Source organism: Talpa occidentalis, unplaced genomic scaffold, assembly GCF_014898055.3.
Source record: "Talpa occidentalis isolate TD23 unplaced genomic scaffold, MPIMG_talOcc4v2.1 talOcc4.3, whole genome shotgun sequence".
NCBI classification, from domain to species: domain Eukaryota; kingdom Metazoa; phylum Chordata; class Mammalia; order Eulipotyphla; family Talpidae; genus Talpa; species Talpa occidentalis.
In genome coordinates this window covers 116803683-116822006 of record NW_023603184.1, presented here as the reverse complement: position 1 = coordinate 116822006, position 18324 = coordinate 116803683, and the positions used below count along the sequence as shown (strand labels likewise).

At 40.4% G+C, this 18324-nt stretch overlaps 1 protein-coding gene across 8 annotated transcripts in view; it reads right to left on the bottom strand.

Moving 5' to 3' along the window:
* Window positions 1-18324, bottom strand: part of NABP1 (nucleic acid binding protein 1) — a 132098-nt gene that overhangs the window by 84491 nt on the left and 29283 nt on the right. Inside the window, exon 11 of one of the 8 annotated variants that reach the window (XR_008553620.1) lies at window positions 15470-15588. The exons of the other annotated variants lie outside the window; for them this stretch is intronic. The gene's annotated coding sequence lies outside the window, so the exon portion shown is untranslated. Of the gene's footprint in view, window positions 1-15469; window positions 15589-18324 lie in introns of those variants that run through there. 8 annotated transcript variants of the gene reach the window in all.

The following is an 18324-nucleotide window of genomic DNA, read 5'->3' as shown; positions in this document are numbered from 1 at the left end:
CAACCAACCCTGATATGTTGTATTTGTTTGTTTGATGTTTGTTTGTATCTTTTTTTTTTTTTACATAGAACTAGAGTGTAGACCAGAGGTGCCTGTGGTGAGAGGATTCACCAGAGACAGGGGAGCAGAACAGGCAGATCTACTGAAATACACTGCTGAGGGGAGCAGTGGGTGAAACAGGAGAGGTCTGCTGCACCATGTGGGTAGCTCCCTGGCCAGGGATTGAACTCAGGCCTTAGTGGTGATAGTGCTGACTTAAGCCCTAGGCCATCAGGTAGGTCCCTGATACATCGTATCAACTAATCTGTAGATTTATTTGGATTTTATCAGTTTTTCCATTTATATCCTCTTTCTGTTCCAAGATCCAGTTCAGATTCACGTACTTTTCTTATGTCCCTAGTCTCCTTTAGTCTGTGACAATTTCTCAGTATTTGTCAGGTTTCCCCTCTGTAAAGTGACTATTTCCCCATTCCTATAGTCCATAACTTGGAACTAAGTTACTAACTACACTATCCTCAAAGCAGAGAGAGGTCAAACTCCTGGAGAGGAAGCATCTATATACCCTAGATGGCATTCTTTTGTAAAGATTTATCTGACTGATTCTTGGTTTAATCATTTATTTCTATCAGTATGAACTCATGTATGTTTATTTTATACTTTGATTATAATCCAATACTGTATCATTTATTTTGTTACTCAAATGATTCCAGTTTAACTCCTCAGTTCAACTCCTGTGTTGCTTTGATGTGACCCCTTTCCTTTGCTTTGTTTCCCCAGATTTTTTATCCCTTTTTTCTACTATATTATTTATTCTTTAGTGCAGCTCATCTAGACTCTTGGATTTGAATTACATCTATATGCAACTGCCTGCCCAATATATAGTTCCAGCTCAGACTTTACCACTGAACTCTATACTTTCATGTTCTTCTGCTTCTTTCTTATCTCTGCTTGGATATCTAAAAGGCATCTCATTTCAGTAAGTTCAAATTAACTTCTGCTCTCCCTCTCCTGCCCCACTCAGTGCTTCCATCTCAATACATGACAATTCCATACTTCTTGTTTCTCAGGTCATACTTTACAATACTCATGTATCCTTCTGTTCACCCATGCACCCAGAATTTCACTATTTCTTGTCAACTCCACTGCTATCACTCGTCTCCCATTCACAATCCCCTCTCTGTTGAGTTACTGGAAGGGCCTCTTCACTGGTCTCCCTACCTCTCCAACTCAAGTCATTCTCTGGCCCATTCTCACAATACTGCCAGGGTGACCCTGTAAAACCCAAGTTGGATCATGCTGTTCTTTTGCTCTTTGTTGGTTTCCCATTTCTTTTTTTTTTTTTTTAATTTTTTTTTTTTTTTATAGAGGCATGTTTATTTATTTATTTATTTGTTTGTTTTGTTTATACATGCACTGGGTACAGTCAGAAGCGCGGGAGGGTGAGAGAATTCACCAGAGCCAGAGCGGGGAGCAGAGCAGGCAGAAGGACCGAAGTACACTGCTGAAGGGAGCAGCGGGCGGCAGGAGAGGTCTGCGCGCCATGTGGGACCCTCCTCAGGTGGCCGGGGAGCAGCCGGGGATCGAACCGGCATCGCAGAGGCCGCGGGCAGCTTCGCAACCCAGCGCTCAACCGCTGCGCCACCGGGGAGGCCCTGGTTTCCCATTTCATTCATAGTACTGGTTAAATTTTTTAACTTAAGTTGATTAGAGTGGCTTATATATCTGTTTTGCCCCCCACCCACCACCTATACACATGTGCGCGCGCGAGCACACACACACACACACACACACACACACACACACAGTGTTACAACCTTGGAGTCTTTTTGTTAGCTCACAGGGACCCCAAACTGTTAATGTGCATGCTCTAAAAAAAAGAGGGTCTGTGCTCACAGAGAAAAAGAAACCATACTCTTAGTGTGGGAGAGCTTTAATAGAATTAGTGTGGAAGCAGGAAGGAGAGAGGGAGAGGGGACAGGGAAAGAAATTACCCATGGGCAAATGACCAGCAAAATAGGTTCTGCACAAGGAAAGGCATCTAAGATCTGAAAGTTTGCCACAAGGCTAAGGTACCTTCTAGTGGGGAATCACAGAAAAGGGGTTAGACAGGTCCCAGGGAGCTGGGACAGAAGGAATGACTCAAAATACAAAATGTACCACATAATCCACCACGGGGTAAGATAGTAGCTGCCACTGACTCTGTCAAAGACCTGGAGCTGCTTCCCCACATGTCTCCCCTCCATGTGTCTCCTGCCCCCTTCATTCCACCTCCAATATATATCCACCTCACCCCTTCCTAGCTGTCCCACATCAGGAAGTCTCATTAATGACCTACTAGGAGTTGCTATCCAAGGAGGCTATGCATAATTGGGGCCAGGGGAAATGGTGCCCATTCACTAGCTGTGATGCCCCGCCCTTTCCACAGAGAACATTCTGTAACATTCCTAACAGCCTCTCCCTCATTCACTCTGTGCCAGCTCCACAGGTTTTTCTGCTACTTATCAGCCCATCTGGTATTCTTCTGACTTAGGATATTTGCATTTACTATTTTTCTGCCCAGAATGCATTTTCCCCCTCTTCCCTATAATGTGCCTCATTCCTTCCCCTCTTTCAGGGTTTTATTTTTATTTTTACTTTGAAATGTTAAATTCTTAGTGAGGTCTTCTTGCCATCACCCTCCTACTTAATACTATTCCATTCCCTGATTTAATCTTTTCCTTACATTATCAAGCATACTGTATTTTTTTTATCTTTTTATCGCCCAAGTTCTCCCCTTCAGAATGTAAGCCCCTAAAAGCAAAGTTTTTCTCTCCTGGGTTCAATACTGTATCCTCAACCCCTATAACCATCTCTGCTGTTTGTAGAACTCAAAATGCAAGCTGAATGAAATCATCTTTTTATTGATCCTTTTTTCAGTATCTCCCTTTCAGGCTCTTAATTCAGTTATTTCAAGACTCTGGAAAGACTTCCTCACTTTTCACTGGAAACTGTATCTCAGTTCAGCTTGGACATGTGTAGTCATGGCAACAGAGGGTGAGGCACCAGGCCCATGGTTGTCAAAGATGATGACAAAAAGGCAAGCAGAAGTAAATAACAAAATACACCTGTATGGCCACTATGATGACCAAGAGACTGGTCTGTGGACTCTGGATCCTCCTAATCTTTGCTGTGATGCCCTTTCAGTTCCTCTCACCTTCAGTCTCTACTCCTGACACCTTCTCACAGATCCAGAATGCTGTGCTAAGACAAGTGAAGCTGCTTGCAAGCCAGTGCATTTCCTTATACTTTTTTCATGGCTGATCCACCATGCCAGCACCAAACAAGTCGGAGGATTCAGAGAGGCTAATAGTCTGCTGGAACAATAAAATGAGTCAAAGATCTTCTCTGGAGAACCCTCCAAACTTTATGTGGGATTATGACCACCCTCCACATTTTGAAGGTTAGAGGAAAATACTTTTCCTCCTGTCAGTGTGGAAAAAGCAATTATCTATATATCCATATTTCTCTATATAGATATATCTTCTATGTTGTATGTGTTTGCATATAGAGGAGTGGTGAGAGTAGAAGCAGGTGGCAGTATTCTCTCACATTTATAGCTAATGGATAAACTTTACATATGAAGATTTGCTAAGACCTTTCGTTCTCAATATTCAAAGTAAAGCTAATGGGATTCAAAAAAACACCTCTTTTCTCTTTCAAAAAGCTCTTACAAATCAAAAGCACTGAGGCTTTCAAGACTTGGTTCTACTATGGATTTTTCAATGAATTTAGAATTGCAAATAACTGCTTCTTCTTTCTTAACTCTTTTGTGTCTGGCCATCAGGAGCAAATGAATACCTCCTGAGACCATGGAGGGTATTGGCCCAGTGGGGGAACGCATAGTTGGAAAGTGGAGCAAACCTAAGGGAACAAACCCCACCTAATACTTTCCAAATTTGTTCTGCCACCTAGAGTATTCTAGGCCAATATTAATGAACACTCAGAAATGTATGCCACCTAACTTTCTTCTGAACAAAAGAGCCAGGCAAGCTTTGTTCCTTGTACTAAGCTTTGTATCTGGAAATAGTGCAAACCTGGCCACAGCTGACTCACCTAAGGTCATGATAGCTGGTGAATGAATGGCTTTATTGGTTTAGCTCAGAAAGAGATGGTGCAAGGAAACTGTAACCATGCTAAGTGCTCTGGCATAAGGATCTCCAAAGAAGAGGCATATGGTCCAGAAGTCCTAGAACAAATTACAACTATTTTTCTATTTTACCTAAAGAAAAAATAACAAAGTAGCTAACTTATACTATTTGACCTGGCATCCTGCCCTAGAGTGTATGTGCACATTAAATTCCTAAAATGTCTTGAAGAGTGGGAGTTTCATGAATCAATGGTGGAACTCACCCTTGCTCATACACCTTCAGTATGTTATATTACAGCTAACCTGTGCCTGATAGAGCAGCCAGATTCACCTAAAATTAAATTTGTTGATGTGATTTTTCAATAAAGAAGTCAACCCAGGGATTAATGTAGCACCACATACCAATCATTAGAGAAAGCAAGTTAAAGTCTCAATAAATAGATAAACTCTAATGTTTTACAGCACCGGCACTGAGACCTCTTTCTCTCCATTTTATTGTCTTGTTTTAGCTAAATTAACTTTCAAATGTTTGGCAAGTGACTTAAAGGAGTTGCTATAAAGCAAACATGGGAGGAAAATGATACTAATAAAATAAGCAAAAGTAAATTAGAAAGTGGCATCAGTTTTCTTCCTATAAAACAACTCTTAGCCGCATATATATAAAAGCAAAGCAAAGAGAGTTTTAATACAGAGGTTCCCAGTGTCTCAGTTCACAAGTCTCGATGTCTCAGTATTTTTTTTAATTAAAATGATTTTTAATATTCAATAGTTTTTCTTATTAAGTAGTTAGGTACAAAGCACTTAAGCATTTATTTCCTAACAACTTATTTGAAAAAAAAATAGTGCACAGGGGCCTCCCTGATGGTGCAAAGGGTTAAGTCTTAGCACTATGAAGCTATCAGCAGCCACTGCAGCACCAGCCAGGGAGGTGACCCCATGGCGCAGCAGACCTCTCCTGTCTCGCCCACTGCTCCCCTCAGCAGTGTATTTCAGTAGATCTGCCTGTTCTGCTCCCCACTCTCTCTGGTGAATCCGCTCACCCCCTGCACCTCTGGCCTACACCCCAGCTCTTGTATGCATAAATAAATAAATCTTTGAAAAATATAAACATTATTTTTAAAAAGGGAAGAAAAAAACAGTGCACACTAAAAAGTTATTTTTTTATTTCATTCTTTAACAATAGCACTTATTAATAGGATATCGACACCTGTCTGGGCCTACAGTCTCCTAAACCTTGGAATCAGATTGAACATGCTATTTCCTGCTCACATTGATTTCCAGAGTTACTTGCTTTTTATCCCAGCAATTGCCAAAAACCTAGCATGCAATTATGTGCCATCATTGAAAATATTACAGTGCTACCTAGTGTTGAAAACGGAAACCACCTCGTGTCAGTAGTTGATGCCCAGTTCAACAGATGTTGAATTTTGGTTTTCACTCAAAAATTAATCTCACTGCATTTCTGCACAACATCACTAGAAAAATGTCTGAGTCCAAGTCAGAGCAGAATATAGTAAGATGATAAGCTACATATAACATAAGGTACAGGGCCTCCCTGGTTGCACAAGGGGTTAAGACACAACCTATGAAGCTGTCAGCAGCCACTGCAGCACGAGTTCAATTCCCCAGCCAGCCAGGGAGCAACCCACATGGCATAGCAGACCTCTCTTGACTTGCCCGCTGCTCCCCTCAGCAGTGAACTTTGGTCAATCTGCCTGTTCTGTTCCCCACTCTGTCTCTGGTGAATCCTCTCACCCCCCCACACCTCTGGCCTGTACCCCAGTTCTTGTATACAAAAATAAATCTTTAAAAAAAAATAAATAGATAACATAAGGTACAAAAGATACACAAGAGAAGCCTAGAACATTTTCCCAAATTCAAAGGGGGGAGGAATAAAGCTCTTTAAAACTAAGGATGCTCAGAGGAAGGGAGGGAGGAGCACAGGGGACTGAGGTGATGGTGCACGGGTGCATTGGTGAAGGAAACTCTATGGGGACTACACCTGAGGGGGTGGGGGGAAGCAAATATTGTTTAAAAATGAACAATGATGTAAAAATTTAAAAATATATATAAAAAAAGAAAATGAAAAAGAAAGAAGTTAAATAAAAATAAATAAAACTAAGGATGCTGGAACTAAATTAAAAAAGCTGCTCACTGGCCAAAGATGAGACACTTTAAACATGATCAGAAAAATAGTTGCAATGGTCTGAAACACAGTCATAAGTTTAAATTCAAGTGTTAATAATGATGCTTGAATAATATAATTGGACATTTTATAGATACATGAAGTCATTATTTTGAAAACTGACAAGTAAAAAAAAGCAAGTATTTATCTTCCCTTCTCATATGGACTTTCTCATGTGAACTGGAGCACTGCATAAGCAAAGGGTGGATGAGGGCTAATTTTCTTTTTTTTTTTTTTTAGATTTATTAATTTTTTTATTTATGCATACAAGAACTGGGGTACAGGCAAGAGGTTTCTGGCGGCGGGGGAGGTGAGAGGATTCACCAGAGACAGAGCAGGGAGCAGAACAGGCAGATCCACTGAAATACACAGCTGAGGGGAACAGCACGCAAGACAGGAGAGGTCTGCTGTGCCATGTGGGTCACCTCCCTGGCCAGGGATCAAACTCATGCCACAGTGGCTGGCAATAGCTTGATAGCACTAAGACTTTAACCCCTACACCACAGGGAGGCCCAGAGCTAATTTTCTTTATACTAATGTATCAGCTAGTTAATAGAGATGAGACAGTAATAAAATACTGGCATTGTATAATATCTAATGAAGTATAAAATCAAGACATCATTATCAGCAGCTGCTGCCATCACAAAAGTGAAAGAGGGAGAAATCCAAAGACTATCTTACTGCTGACAGGGACCCAACACTATAGCTGAAGCAATCTTGCCAAGAAAATCAAAATCAGATCGTGAACCCAATGAGCTTTAAAGATCCAATCATCAATTTGGAGGAAAGAGAGAGAACAGTAGGGCATGGTGAAGGACACCATTACTATCACATGTAATAAACAAATTCGAATTTGGGGAAACTCTAAAACTCAGTTTCTTTAACAAATAAAAATTTTTAAAAAGGAAGGAGAAAGAATTTTTAGTGACAAATGTGGCATATCCAATTTTTATGGAAAAGATGGATCGTTCAACATACATTAAAATTAAAGGCAGGCATTTGAAAAATCAAAACTAGATTTTAAAATAGAATCAAGGAAGTAAAATATTTAAATATTTTTCAAATGCATGTACTAGAAATATACATAAGTGATTTGTTTTTTCTCATGTGTTGGCATAGAAAGGGCCTTTCTAGGCAAGATGCCAAACCCAAACTCCATAATGGAAAATATTGATAAATTTACCAACACAAAAATATTAAACTTTCGTAGAGAAAAACATAACACAAAGAAGTCAAAATATAAACAATAAATTAGGAAAAATTTTGACATATTTATCAGAAAATTAGGTAATTTAACATTTAAAGAACTCTTAAAAATCAATTTAAAAAATTATGCTCCAGTAAAAAAATGGATGGAGGGCCTCCCTGGTGGCACAGGGGTTAAGACGCAACCTATGAAGCAATCCTCAGCCACTGCAGCACGAGTTTGATTCCTGGCCAGCCAAGGAGAAACCCACGTGGCGGGACAGACCTCTCCTGTCTCACCCACTGCTCCCCTCAGCAGTGTACTGCGATCCATCCGTCTGCCTATTCTGTTCCCCAATCTGTCTCCGGTGAATCCTCTCACCCCCCGCATCTCTGGCCTGTACCCCAATTCTTGTATAAAAATAAATATTTTAAAAAATGGATGGAGATGAAAGATTGGTTCCCATAAAAATAAATACAAATAGATTTGTTGCAACTTTGTTTATAATAATCAAGTCTTGAAAATATTGTACATGTTGGTCAATAACCCCCCCTAAAAAAAAGAGCGAGAGAGGGAGGAAGAGAAGATATAGATTAGAATGAAATTAAAATATATATCCATCAATCCAATGTATATACATTATCTAAACCACAGCTCAAATAAACAATTTTTTAGAAAGGAACGATACTTACAAAGCAATTAGAAACTTGAACATTTAACATTTCATACAAGGAATTATTGGCATGATAATGTTTATGTTTTTTGAAGTCTTTATCTTTTGTTTGTTTTGTTTGCATTTTTTTTTTCCTTTTCCTTCCTCCTGCCTTAAGTTAGGATGCGATGTCAGATACTTCAATGGCATTGTGAACTGTCAGGTGAACTTGAGGATGGAAGCCAAGCATGAGGGTGGAGGAGCAAAATATAGGGGACCTGTTGGAGCCACCTCCAGATTTCTTTTACCCAAAACAAAACAGACCCACTTTCTTTTTTAGAGAGTCATATTAAAATATCATCAGTTAATTATAAGCTGAGATTGCCTTCAAAATAAACAAGAGAGAGGGCCTCCCCGGTGGCGCAGAGGTTGAGCGCTGGGTTGTGAAGCTGACCGCAGCCTCTGTGGCGCCGGTTCGATCCCTGGCTGCTCCCCGGCCACCGGAGGAGGGTCCCACATGGCGCGCAGGCCTCTCCTGCCGCCCGCTGCTCCCCTCAGCAGTGTACTTCGGTCCTTCTGCCTGCTCTGCTCCCTGCTCTGGCTCTGGTGAATTCTCTCACCCTCCCGCGCTTCTGACTGTACCCAGGGCATGTATAAACAAAACAAAACAAACAAACAAACAAATAAATAAATAAAACATGCCTCTATTAAAAAAAAAGTTTACAAAATAAACAAGAGAGAGAAGATATAAATGGGTTGGGGATAGTCATGTGTTGGTGGTGGACTGGATATTAAGTACATGTTAGTTCATAGAGTAACTCTGTCTTCTTTTCTGTACATTAAAATTCTTATAGTAAAATGGATTTTTTTAATTTGAAATAAATAAGGCCCAAAGAAAAGGCAGTGTTTGCTTTATTTTTAAGAATCCAGACTTCAAAATCAACTACCTACATTCAAATTTTAGCTCCAGAAAGTAACTACCTGAGCCAGATTTTTCTCTGTTTTCTGATCTGTAAATTGGAGACATAAATAACTATTAGACTGTTGTGAATATGACATTGAGATAAGACCCAAAAGATAGCAAACAAATCCACTGAGTTTGATTTCAGAAAATTGTAATACAGATGTAATTCTTCCTATAATATGCAGTGCAACTCTTAACATTTTCCCCACACCATCTTTATCATTACAAAAATAGACTATGAGAATCTCATGACAAGGATGATGATTTGAAAATTCCAGAGACTCTGGTATGCCTGTCTCAGGATCACACTCCTATAGACCATTAGCCAACAATCTCTTGAAGAGGCCCATATGGCAAGAAACCAACAATCAGCCACCTTGTGAGGGAGCCACTTTGGAAGAGGGAGAGTCTTCCCAGTGCTGTTACCCCCATCAACAACTGACACACCCTCGTGAGAAACCCTGAGCCAGAACCACCCTGCCAAGACACTTCTGAATATCTGACACTGCAAGGTAATTAATGCTGGGAGAGATAATAAATGTTACTTAAAGCCAGTAAGATTGGGGATAATTTGTTACCCAGTAATGAATAGCTAATAGACATATAAAAATATGTAAATGCTAAAATTCACTGACAAATATAAATTCAGCTATAAAATGTTAGTTGGGTTTGCATAATTCTCAGAAAAATTTTCTGGAATGAGCTTCAAAGAAGTGTTACAAAATCAGTGCTGCCCATCATTAATATATGGACCAATTAACACAGTAGATTAAGTATTAGCTAAAAGACAATTTGTTTTCTTGAAATAGATTATCCATTTGTTTGATAACAGAATATGTTCTTGAAAAATAAATACTTTATTAAAAACTATCTAATGTAAAACACAAAATGAAATATAGATTTCAGCAACAAATTGCACCTCATGGCATGTATAATTTTGGTATGTGGTCATTTTTTTTTCTCAAGTTATCTTAGTATTTTTTGTTAGAACCATCTGGCAATCCTATTTCCAAGCATGCATTGGAAGTTCCAGTATGGAACTTTACATGGAGTTATGCAAATAAGGTCAGGGATAGTTAAAGTTATAAACTATAATTGACGAAGACTTGAGTTGAACAGAAGGTCTTCTATTTGCCAAGCACTATGCTAGATTCTTGAAACAGAAAACTCAGTCAAGTGTGAATTTTAAGAAAGCTCAAAGAGTCTGAAAACTCTTTTAAGTATTAAAGAAATTGATACAAGGCACTGATCAATTCAAAAAAAGATGGAAAGAGGACCAGGATGAAAATCATGGGCCACAAAGAATTTAAGGTGATCAAAGAAGACATAGGCCAACTAAGAGTTATATGACTTCCCAGCTGAAAACAGATTGAGATTTAGTTAACACCATCACTATGACTATTAGTTTTAGCTTCTCTCAGCGTAATTACTACATTCATTGCTAAGTTATAGTCTCAATTAACTCTCATCCTGTGGAGTGGGTTCTATTACTCTCAGTATTTTTGATAACTATATAAATTATACTGGAAAATATGCACAGAAATATCTATAAATCAGACTGTAGTTTAGTTTTTTAAACTTGAGATTTAAAAAAATGCATAATAGATGCATACATCTTACCCATAATTCCACTTATAAGGAGTCACTATAGGCAAAAATCATGCATTGATAGATACACACACACAAGAGTACATGTAAAGAATACTCTCTGCTCTGTTGTTTTTAGTAGGTAATATTGGAGGCTTTAATAGAGGGGAAAAATGTGGTTTTTCTCATTGTTTTTCATTTTAAGGTTTGCCTGGATGTTCTTGCTTATTTAATTTTCAAATTATCTTTGGATTCAATTTGTCTAGCTGTAGGGGAAAGAATTCATTGTTTTTTGAGAAAATTCACATTTCTATGACGTTAAGGCATTCTATGCAAGAACAAAGAATGTCTTCACTTATTTAAGTTTTGGGTTTTTTTTTCTTTCTTCTAATTCACAAAGCCATTCTCTTATTTTCAGATCATTGGTGTGGCTGGGGTTGAGGTTAACTAATTGAGGGGGGAAGTGTGGCCACCTTGTTACAGGGCAATCCCAATGTGAAATGGGTTGACTGAATGTGGGTCTTCACTCACCTACTTAAAAGGGACTTATGATGAGGCTCAACTGCAGACACACACAAAAGGTTAATAAAGGGCTTATTTACAAAAAGGTAAATTAAGACAGGAATAACCCAGGGAGGAAGAGCGAAAAAGAGAGATAAATTGGTGAATGCATCCTACCAGATCCGCTGAGCTGGAACCCCAATAGCATGCTGAAGGCCTGTGAAAACAACAGCCCCAAGGCCCATATGTCTGGTTATATACCAAGCCTGGCTACTTAACTGTGCCCTCAATTCCCAGCAATCCTCCCTTTAGTGTTGATGGCATTATGGGATTTGTAGTTCTCGATAACTTGGATCTCTTTGGTCTGGGGTGGGGATGGAGTCCATAAAACCTGTGTTTGGAGTTCATTCAGGATCTCCGTTCCCCCCAACAAAATGACTGAGTTTATTAATCAGAGAAAATGTTGAGTTCAGGAATAGACTTATCGGCCAATCCGGGCCAACGAGCACCTACTTGAGAACTGGTTTTGGATCCATACGGAAACAGACACCACTGGCTTTGCATGGTGCCTGACAAAAACCCTTGCACTTGAAGAGCAAGTCTTGCCTGATCCCATATCCTGGAGTCATCAGGTTTACTCTTTTTTTTTAAAAGATTTTTATTTTTTTTATTTATTTATACAAGCACTGGGTACAGTCAGAAGCGCGGGAGGGTGACAGAATTCACCAGAGCCAGAGCGGGGAGCAGAGCAGGCAGAAGGACTGAAGGACACTGCTGAGAGGAGCAGCGGGAGGCAGGAGAGGTCTGGGCGCCATGTGGGACCCTCCTCTGGTGGCCGGGGAGCAGCCGGGGATCGAACAGGCGCTGCAAAGGCCGCGGGCAGCTTCACAACCCAGCGCTCAACCGCTGCGCCACCGGGGAGGCCCAGGATTACTCTTTAAAACAGTTCAAGTTGAATTTTTATTGCTTGCAACTGAAAGAGGCAACATGACTAATGTAATGCTTAGAATTCCTCAAAGAATATAGTTGCATTGCCATTAAATCGGTCACTCTTTTGGAGGAAGGGCTTAGTGGAAGATGTCTGAGCCTCTTTTCTCTTTAGAAAGAACTCAAATGAGCAGTCTACACACATCACTTTCTCTGCAAATGCTTTAGCCTCTAGAGAGGGACAAACAGGTCTTTGTTAGAGGCGTGTAATTAATTAAACTTAGAGTAAAAAATTCAGCTCAGGAAGAAAGAGCCGGATGTGGTCCTTTCTAGCCACTAGACATTTTATATGCTTACAACGCCCGATAACACTAAGTCTGATATGTCCTTTTTTTCTGAAAAAGATCCTCCTCCTAGTTATTGCTTTGCAAAGTGGAGATGTGCTTTGTAACTGATTAAACACATAAAGGACAGAAGGTATGAACCTGCAGCTACTGTTTCTAAACGGTTTAAGTATGCGCAACTAAAAGCTACAAGATAGCTTTAATATACCTGTCCTCATTTCACATTTTCAGAGGCTTATGGCTTGTACCACAAAACACAAAGAGCCCAGCAATACAAGAAAGCCAGCAAATGTGCAGACAGCATTTCCCAGCAGGGGCCTCAGCCTTTCTCAGCATGGGCTCTGCCTCCCAGTGATGTGAAGAGCCTGTCACAGACTGACTCTCCAGCTGAAGCTGTAGCCTTGTTTCATTCAGGATAAGCAATTTCCATACTGTTTTTTTCTCACATGAATTTCACAAATGGTTAATATGAATTTGGCACACGCTAGTCATTTGCAATTTCTGAAGAAATGACACTTCTATCCCTGGAAAGATAAAGTAAATTTGTAAATGTATTTGAGGGTTTTGCTTTAAATAGTATGTTATATATCTATTGGCAATCATAACCTTGCTTCTCGGCATCCATTTAGATTATGTAACATATACTTTCTAAAAAAGCTGTCAGAATCTCTAGCAAGCTGTAAATCATCACTTACTTCCATTAATTTCCCCATCTTAAATTATTAAGGGTTTATTATGCACTCAATCTCAAATTTTGAATAAAAATTCATCCTTTTTCCATTCCTTCCTTTTTCATTCTCTCTTTCTAGTCCTTCTGTCTTATTGTGCAAGATCCTTTGCCAGATCTTGGATTAAGTCTCTATACATATGTATGTATGTATTTTGGTGATAGTATTAAATTAATCTGTTACAGATACATCAACTTGACCACAAAGCTTACTTACTGAGAGATTTAGGATGTCTTCATACATCTGGAAGTTATTTGCAGCAGGAGGGGAAAAAAAAGAATTTCTTGATAAAGAACTTACTCTAAAGGCACATTTTAGTTTGTTAAAAAAAAAAAAAAACAAAGTTCACAAATTTAGAGATCTAATTGGCTTTATCAAATCATTCATGAAGTGGGCAGCACTCCATCTAATAGAGACTACAAGGTCTCACAGAAAATGGAGGGTATTTATAGACAGCGAGTGGGACAAGTTTATTCACTAAAGAAGAAATTATTTCAGGCAAAGCCTCGCTCAGGGAAAGGCAGAGGGGTCTTATCAAGCAGATTAGTGCATGATTAGGAAACTCCAAATTGATTGAGTCTAAATTATACTTTTGGGAGAGGTTGAAACTACAACTAGATATTACATCTGGGTGGGGGCCCAAATGAAGAACATCAACTGGGGCCTATTTTAACAATCCCCTCTCTTGATCAGAATCTCAGTCTGAGAATTTTGATCAAAAATTTAATTTGTCAGCACTGCTCCTACCTACAGCTTCTCAGTTTTCTCTGATCTTCTGATAGTCACAGGTTATTTAAATGACGATTTCTCCTGATTTACATCCTTTCAGTTAGTCCTCACTCCTTCTGGGAGGTTTGGGTCTCTTTGAGATCTGCTTTGAGGGTCAATGACTGCAAATGTCATTTGCAGTTGTTTAGCGAATACAATGGGGGTGTGGAAGAGAGAAGGAGGTGGGGGAAGGAAGAGGTGGAGAGTCAGGGTATTAAAACTATAAACAGAATAATTCCCAATTGTGGGTCTGCTACTCCTAAGCAGTCTGTTCAGCCACCATTTTGTTACCTACAGTTCTAAATCCTAAGCAAGGTCAAAATGACCCATTCAGTTAGGTACAGGAACCCAACCCTGCAAGGTGCCTTTCAAATCAAACAAGAGCACAAAGCTGGATCATGCTGGGAAGGCTATGCATCACGAGGTATGACCAGGAAAGCCAGGGGAATGATGACGATGCTTAAAACATACTCCCGACTTATACATCATGAGGTATGACCGGGAACACCCAGGTGGAGGACCGATGTATAACAAGGGACCCCAGAAGCTGATCAGAGGAATGCCTTGTTGATAAGATTGAAACCAGAGCTGGGGAACTAGAGCTTGATCTCAATTACAATACCAAGTCATCAAACAGATGAGAAGTGCCTGGAGGGCAGACTCACAACCCCTGATACTATAGATGACAGAGCACTTTTTCTAGTCTCACCCCTCCCTTTTCTCTTTGTCCTCCTTCCTCTCAATTGATTAAATAATGGTCAGGATCTTGCTCTTCAGCAGCATCCTGAATTATGTAGCCTGCTCCATGACTCCCGTTTCTTTATCAGTGTGGTGTTGCCCAATGCAACACCCAATGCTTGGAGTAGCTTCAGAATCAGGATCCCCAGGATCCAAACCAATCAAAGAAATACTCCTTTTAAGGAGGTCACCCTTTTAAGCCAAATGACTTACTCAGTGAGTAACAGAGTTCAATTTCTACAAAAATATTAATCCAGGTACAGAACAGACACCTCCTTCCTTGGTTAAAGACAAGCTCTCGGGCCTCCCCTGGTGGCGCAGTGGTTGAGCACTGGGCTGCGAGGCTGCCCGCAGCTTCTGGGGCACCAGTTCAATCCCCAGCCACTGGCGAGGGTCCCACCAAAAAAAAAAAAAAAGACAAGCTCTCTAACAAATTTGGCCAGAGAGTCTAAGGAATTTCTTGGGCAGCTATTGCTTTAGCAACATAATCTACAATATCTTCCAGTTAGAACGTGGTTACATTGGCCTACAAAATTTAAGGGCCTGTCATTTATCAGGTGGTTTTACTCCTTTTCCCTTACCTTTGCCCCTTTCCTTGTAAAGCACTGGGATGCACATTTCTCTGGATTTAGGATTATTAATCAAAACCAGGGAAATGGATCCCCAGGTGTAGTGGCAGGAATGACACACAGTGCAGGTTTTCTAGGATCCCATGCAGACCGGGTAAAGGAGGAGTCAGAGTCCTCAGTGGTTTTTGCAGGTCTTTTATTGGGGTTCACCGGGCATATGGCAGGCAGGGGTGCTGGGGGCCCAGGAGGCTGGCAGTCCTCCCAGCCCCCAGCAAATCCTCACTCTCTCTGGGCTCTCCGGTGACCTCTGCTTCTGTTAGGGGGAAATGATGTCCTGAGTTAATCCCATACAGGCTTTGTGGACCCCACCCCCACTCCAGACTAAAGCCATCAAGACTCTGGGAAAGACAAATCCCATCACCACCAAGGGAGGGTGGCTGGGACCTGAGGGTGGAGTTGGGCAGCCAGGTTGGATATAAAAAACCAAACACGTGGACCTTGGGCTCTCTGGCTCGCGATCGCTCGCCTCCTGGCTTCACCGCTCCTGGCTGGCGGCCAGCTCTGAGAGCGCCATTTTGGGATTCCTGATCGGCGGATCGGGTAGGACTCATTTAAAACTTTGTCTCCCACTTTTCTCCTAGAGCTGTACATTTCCTCATTTCCCCTTCCCTTGTAAATAAACCTTTTATTAACCTTTCACGTGTGCCTGCAGTAGAGCATGGATAAGTCCTTTTAAGCGCGCGGGTGAGGACCCACAGTCAGGCACCCCGTTTTGTATCGGGGTTGCTCTACAACAGTTTGGTGCCCAGCGTGGTTTCCAAGTTACACCCGCGGTTGATCAGCCCAAAGTAACATTCCTTGCGTTGGTCACCATAAGCGCACTAGTTCTGCAGGACTAGCAGTATAATATTTGTTTTGTATCAGGGTTGCTCTACAACACTTCTACTTCTTTGCTTCTCTCTTGGCTTCTCTTTGGCTTCTTAAGAGAAGCCGTGACGCCACCCTTAAAAGCCCAGTCTTAGCCCAGGTGAATCCACCATCTACCTATGCCCACACCCTATTCCAGGTGCCCGCCATCAGGCATGCATTCAGGAATGCAAGGATCCATCATCTATCCTGATGGCGGGAGGGCAGAAAAGCCTGACATTTTTCCTTACCCTACACCAGGCTTAGGGGTGACACAAAAGAGAAAGCTGAGTTTTTTCAGAGAAAATGACATTGAAAATCAGAAGAATTGTGCTTGGCAACATTGCAGAATCAACACAGTGGAAAATCCAACACTCTGAGAAGTTATTCCACCTCTCACCCCCCTGACCCCCGCCCCTTAACAATGGTTTGAGGAACACAGATGAGGGCACTATCATGCCAGGACAATACCTAAGAAAAGGAAAGAAAGAGGCAGATGAGGGAGTAAAGGTATAAAGTCTTTATCCAGTGTCTTGGGTAGAAGCTATCTACACTGATATTAATGACTTCTCTTCCTTGCTAGTTTACTCATCTTCAGTATCTGTAGAGGTCAAGACATCAAGAGTCTTCTTTAGCTGGGAGATATGTACCCAAACTTTGGACTCTCTGAAATTCGTGAGGGGGACACATTATAATCCCTTTTAAGGAGAGTCAAAGGCATCTTATCCCTCATTCCAATCAGGAGCATGGGAGAAAATTAGAAACATTAATTTGGAGAGACATAGTCAAATATTTGAGGAAAACTACAGGAATTCAAAATCCAGTCCAGTTTACAGGTACATAACAAAATTAAAACCAAGTATACTTTACCGAATTGATACCATAGTTAAGAGACAAGGTCTTCTTAAATGAGTTTTGTGATGTTAAATTTATCGGAAACCTGTATTCTAGAGTACTTGTCAAAGGCCTTTCCATAAATCTCCTTAAAAGTGAACACATTTTCAAAACAATAACTGCAAACAAAAGGTTAAAGAATGATGAAGGTGGGTCTTGCTGGTGGTGCAGGGGTTAAAGTTTCAGCACTATCAAGCTATTGCCAGCATGAGTTCAATCCCTGGCCAGGGAGCTACCCACATGGTGCAACAGACCTCTCCTGTCTCGCCCACTGCTCCCCTCAGCAGTGTATTTCAGTAGATCTGCCTGTTCTGCTCCCCACTGTCTCTGGTTAATTAATTTTGAAAAGAAAGAATGGTCAAGGTGATGTTAGTCTTCAAGGAATTTTATATAATTTCTAGAACACATCCATTAAAACCTGTTCAAACACAACATAAAGAAGACTTAACATTGTTTATTGGACAATGCTCCCTACATAATTTAACATATCAAATGAACCTAATTATTTCACAATCTCTGTAAGAAGAGAACAGATCTGAGAATTTCCCAGAACAACTAACTCGAGGAGCCAAGCTAAAATTCTCCTTTCAGACAATTGTTCCCTCAAGGATGAGTCTCTAACAAAGCTTTGCCTGGTTCATCCCAAACTCTCTGGTGAATTCCTCCTAGAGGAGCTCTTGAACCACATATTTTAGAGGGTCTATAATATCATGGTACAAATTACCAAAAAAAATTTTTTGAAGACTATTTTCAAGAAAATAAGCATAATTACTGGTAAAGAGTTGACTTAAACAATTTTGTCCCATTTACATCTATTAAAATCTTCAACTATTTTTCTTGCTGACAGATTTTGTGATAGTATAAATAACATGAATTCATTTGATTAATAACCCTAGGTAAAGCTGCATGTCTTTCAATTTTGAAAACATGCCCATTTATCAAACCAACATACTAACTTTCCTTTATCAATATTTATGTTAACTGAAAAACATTTGGCTTCATCATTATTCAAAATTTTGAAGTTTTAGGAAAATTTAATTCAGAAATGGTGAGAAAGACAGAATTTAGCAAGGTTCACAGGCACCAAAACTGTGTTTCTTGTTGTCTACAATGGCCATTGGAAGTCCACTTCAGATCCCACTACTGTTGCCAAACTGTGAACAAACAAAGTCCCCAAATTTGGAGATCTAATTATTTTTATTACACCATTCATGAATTAGTCAGGCATCATGCAGTCCGGATGGATTTT